General features: G+C 40.6%; 1 pseudogene; it reads right to left on the minus strand.

The window, feature by feature from the left end:
* Positions 1-1935: 1935 nt before the first annotated feature.
* LOC118912762 (BRISC and BRCA1-A complex member 1-like) lies at positions 1936-2678 on the minus strand (annotated as a pseudogene).
* Between the last annotated feature and the right edge of the window lie 2878 nt (positions 2679-5556).

A 5556-nucleotide genomic window follows, 5' to 3' on the forward strand; every position in this document is an offset into this window, starting at 1 on the left:
GAGGCCATTCTCCCTCACCTGGTGCTTTGAAGCAGTGAAAGCATCGCACCTCCCTCAGTGCAGTGATTTGCATGTGGGGTTTAGGTTTCCTGCCTGGAGGACTGGGGAACACATTCTCCCTCACATCCGTTTTCCAGTGTTAAAAGAAAACCAGGGGCCAAACTGCTCCTGGAGAAATTGGGAAGCACAGGGAAGTGGAAGGACAAATGCCTTGTTTTGCTCCCTAGGATGGTGGCTCTCGAGGAGGCCAATGTCAGTCCATGGACACAGCTTGATGGAGCTTCACCTTCTGGGGTTGGGGTGGCAAAGGGGTAAGAAGTGACCTGTATGGGGGTTCCTGCCCTCTACTAGGAGGCAAGAGGCCAGAAAAGGGAGGACTCTCCGAGGGACAAATATGGACAAAAAGTGTGGTAAACAAACCTGGGAAATATTTGGGGCAGAGTTGTTCTTGGGAAGGATGAGCTGGTAAAGCATATAAATCCTTGAAAACCTGGCCACTGCAGATTGGCAATAGTAAGTGGGACTATTGTTGTATGCTCATATATGACATTAAAAACAACTGAAACAATGCAGAAAGGTAAAATAACAAAGCACACATTTTCTGAAATCCCACCATCAAGAGAAAACCCTTGTAAACATCTTCCTAGCGCTCTCCAAATGGGGTGTGTGTGTGTGTGTGTGTATGTGTGTGTGTGTGAGAGAGAGAGAGAATATCGCTGTAGCTACACATTTGCACAGATTTGGAGCTTAAGGTACATGCTGTTTGAAACTGATTTTTCTTTTGGTCCACAATCAGTCCTAGACTTGTTCTATGTCCATGAATTTATAACCACACAATTTTGATGTCTGCAGCATGTTATCTTGTACATCTGTACCATAATTTGACCAACCTTTTATTAGAAATAAAGTTGCTAAGAACTCTCTCATACATGTCTTTTTTGGACACACACCTCATTTCTCTTCAGATGTACCTAGGAGTTCATCAATCACCTCTTATTGGACATTGAGTTTGTTTCTAATCTTTCTGTGTTTTCAAACAATTCTGCACAGATCCTTGTACTGTTAGAATGTGAGCTCTGCAAGGACAAATTCCTTTTCTGTTTGCTTCACAGATGAATTCCAAATACCTACGTTGCTATTTTCAACACATTTTGTTGGAAGGACTGAATAAACATGGATTTTTTTTCACATCTGTAGGTATATGTAGAAATTCTTGACTCCTAAGTTTTTGCTGCTCTGCCCATGTCCATGGATGATGGTGAAAGCACCATGAGTATTGATCTGGAGTTATGATAAATTTTAGTGAGAAGGCAAATTTGAAAATGTAGACTTCATGAATAATAAGGATCAACTACATTTCATAGGATATATTCCTAGAATTGGACTTGTTGGATAACAAATTATATACACACATTGGCACAGTTGAGAAGTGTCAAATTTCCATCATCCATCAAAAGATACATCAATTTCATTTTCTATCAATGTTCTTTGCAAATGCTCACTTTCCCACATTCTTGTCCACCCTGTGCCAAATCTTTGTTGTTCTTGCTGTTGTGGACCTGAATTGGGGAGTCTCAGATTTTTATTTTGGGTACCAAAACTACATAAGGAAGAACAAAAAGTACAAATGACAAACTGGGAATTAACTGTGGGCTGGGAAACATGGGGAATGGATGCCAGGAGTCCCTGGAACCTTGGGTTTCCTTCCATAGTCCTCCAAGTGCCCTGGGTGCCTCCTGGAACCCCCAGGGGTCCCACAGAGCCCAGTTTGAGAACTAATACTCTGGGCTATGGGTTTCATTGTACAAGAACATGAAGATGTACAGAGATGGTTCAAAAGCAACCTCACCCTCAGTGGGTGCTTCATCATCCTCCAGCATGTCGTAGGAGGCCTGGCTCTAGCAGGGCACTTGCAGTGAGTGAGGAAAATCTGGGTCACGCCCTGTGCAGTTCAGGGTCTGGTCGGACCAGCACTGCCTCATATGCACAGCTGGTTCCCTTGGTATCCAGGCTGTGCATGAAGGCACACGTGTCCTTCCAGCTCATCCTCTCATCAGTGCTGTTGTGCATATAGACAATGTTGAAGAGGAAACACCAGAACTGAAACATTTTTTTCACAGACCTGCAGGGGGACCTGGGGCTGGCAGAGCAAACAGCTAATGACAGGGATAGTATGGAGCAGAAGGCCAGGTCTAGGGGCAGCTACTGAGTTCATGAAGGTTGGAGGTCAAGCCAAACATCCGGGCTGTGTCCTCCTTCATCACCACCAGTGTGAATTTGTGGCCCTTGTCCATTTTGTGTTTTGTTCAAAGGAACATTTCCATCATCTCCTGGGAGATAAAGGCATTGGTTTTGCAGCTATAAAAGGACTCTAGCTTTGGCAAGGCCATGCCCTGTGACAGGTCCAAGCAGATCACCTTCTGGGCAGCTGACCCTTAGCCTCTGCACCTGGACCTCAGGGCTGGTGGGGTACCTGCTGGGCTGGGACCAGCCCCTGGAGGGTTATGAATTGTATCGCCAGCACTGGCTGCCTCGTTCTCAGCAGCACTGTGGTTGCCCACAATGGCCAACTGCCCGTCTTCCCCAACTTCCTCTTCCTCCTCCTCTTTTTCCTCACAACCAAAAGGGACACCCAAATTAATTTCTGTATTTGCGTTCCCTAGCAGGGTGCCTGGCATGTTGTCAGTGCTCAATCAATCATGGTGGGTTGGTTGGAAGAATACTTCACTTCAGGCGCTTTACTTCCTTCCCATTTAGTTGCAGATTTTCTCGATTTTTTCTGAGTCCAATCACAATTGTATTGGATCGATCCTCTGGGAAATTTTACCCTGACCTTGAATGAGTCCAAACAGCAGTGGGAAAGCAAAGGTTCTAAAAAGCCACTGTGATTCAGAGGCCCAGCCTCTTCTCCACAAAGGCCAAGAGCTACCAGCAGAGTTACAGTTACCTCTACAGAGCCGATAAGCAATTGATTTTTCAACTCAGTAAATTATGAAACATTTTTTTAAACCCAAAACAACGCTAATTAGCACCAAAGAAGATTAAGCATGCTCTCAAGTTTTCCACTAACTTGAATGAATTACTTGGCTTGCTGGAATATTACTCATCATTCCAAGAACAAAGGGCAGATACGTGCTCCCCAGTTGGCTGCACATGATAATGAGGTCTCCACCTCATTTGCAGGGAAAATGTTCTTCAGGGAGCATCCACAGTGGACTCAGATAATGAATCTATGCCCAATTTTACTTTCAATTTTATTAATAGATTATTTTACAGACTGATGCAATTATAAATTAGGTATTCAACAGCACACAATGGAATTCATCAAGGAATCTGGTTAAATGCTTCCCTTGATTGCACCACATGTATAAGGTCTTTAAAACAGGAATTCAATTCTTAATTCACACCATCAATTAATGTTTGCACACATTGTATTAATCAGGTCCCTTTGCCAGAAGAAGTCCCATTTGTTTATTGGGAGGGATGTATAAGCATTTTCTGGCATCTCTAATTACTAATCTGAAATTCCTGGGGGAATAGAGAGAAAAAAATGTTTTTTAATTTGTGTTTTAAATATCAAAATAGTCTCTTATGTTTGTGATACAGTTAGGTAAAAATCAGGTTCAAAATTATATGAATTATATAATGCCATTTTTTTCATCAACTAGATGAGTCATGAACAAAATATCCTCAAATGTTGACCATGATTATTTCTAGGCAATAGTTTCCCAGTGACTTCTTTTCTTTTCTTTCTACTTTCCTGTATGTATGGATATTTTTCTTCAGAGAACATGAAAGAAATTACATATAGAGCCTTACATATATATGTAAACTCAAATATACAGAAAACATATGAAGCATTATGTGGTTTCTAGAAGTCCTAATATTCAATAAATCCTTGTGTAAATGAATTATAAAAATCTATCACATCCTAGAATGGAATGCTGACTCTGACAAATGAATTTAACTGTATTGCATATGTATGATATAACCTCACTGAAAGGGGAGGAGCAACAAGGGGCTGACCTACGTCATTTCTGAAAATGGTACTTTGGAACTCTCAACACCTTGATCTAGTTGATAAATATTTCTTAGAGGGCTGTGGGTTAGGAGTCTATACTATGATTGAACTAATAAGTAAAGAGATATCAAAGAAAGAAGTTACAAATATGCAAGAAGGAAAGAATGTCCTGGATGGGGTTGGATTAGAATACGAGGTATTGGTATGAAGTTATGTTTTTTTAAATATGAATAAATTAATGTGTATTTAATATGTACATATATTTATTTTAATATATATATTATTCTAATACTATTTTAATATAATACGTACAGAGAACTAGATACAGAAATAAATCTAGGCATATGTGCATACATGCCTAGTATACACACACATTTACTTGCTCTGTCAGCTGACAGGGCCTAGAAGTAATGACATCCGACATCCACTAGCTGTGAACACAACCAGTGTCCAGATCTTGGTTTCTAAAGGCTGCTCTCCAATAAAAAGAACTAGGGCTGCTTGGAGAAAGGGCTGGGACAGAGAAAATAAGCTTGGAGCATCTTGTAGTTTCAGATATTAGGAAGTTCTTTCTCCTTGTCCCCCAAAAAAGGATTGAACGTGTCAAAAGGACATAAAGGCCAACCTGACATATCTCCCAATGAACACAGCTAGAACAATTTGAAAAAAGAAAATAAATAATGATAATATTGGATTATAACCCAATGAATAAACTATCTCTGATACATACTGATATGAATAAATAAACAATGGGGGAGAAGGGACCAATTTTGTGTACAGAAGAATTCCAATTAATAAATGTAGAGACTTCCCACTCCAGAAAGTGGAACTTAATTCCTCTTCCTTTGAGTGTGGGCTGACTTAGCAATGATTCACTTCCAACGACTGGAGTGTGGGAAGGGGAAGGTGGTCACATGGCTCTGATGAAACCTAGCACACACCCCTTGAGCCAAATAGTCAAGGGAAAGATAGCCACTGATATGGTGTTGGTAGCATAGCCTCCCTTGTGGAATGCAGTGAGAAGGACACTGCACCTTTCTGGTTTTCTTTCCCCAAACCCAGTTTTCCAGTCTCACTATGAGAAAATGTGTCAGGCAAACCCACACTGAGGAGTGCTCTATGAAACACCTGATGGGTCCTCTTCAAAACTGTCGAGGTTATGAAGATCAAAGAAAGGTTGAGAAACTCTCATGAATGGGAGGGGACTAGGGAGACAGGATGGAAATGCAAAAAGGTATCTTAGATGTGGTCTTGGAGCAAAATAGACATGTAGCATAAAAACTCCTAAAATCAGACTAAACTCCATACCAGAGTTAAGAGTGTCATACCAATGTTAATTTCTCATTCTTGAAAAATGTATCATGACTAAAATGTTACCTTTGGAGGAAGACAGGTGAAGGATATTCTTGGACTTCCTGTATTAATTTTGCAAATTTTCTATAAATCTAAGATTTTTCTGAAATTGAAAAAAATAAAGTCTATCCTCATATAGCATAGAACTGTTGTTATAGTCAGAGAAATGGTTTGTTAATAAT

Source organism: Manis pentadactyla, chromosome 14, assembly GCF_030020395.1.
Source record: "Manis pentadactyla isolate mManPen7 chromosome 14, mManPen7.hap1, whole genome shotgun sequence".
Taxonomy (NCBI): Eukaryota; Metazoa; Chordata; class Mammalia; order Pholidota; family Manidae; genus Manis; species Manis pentadactyla.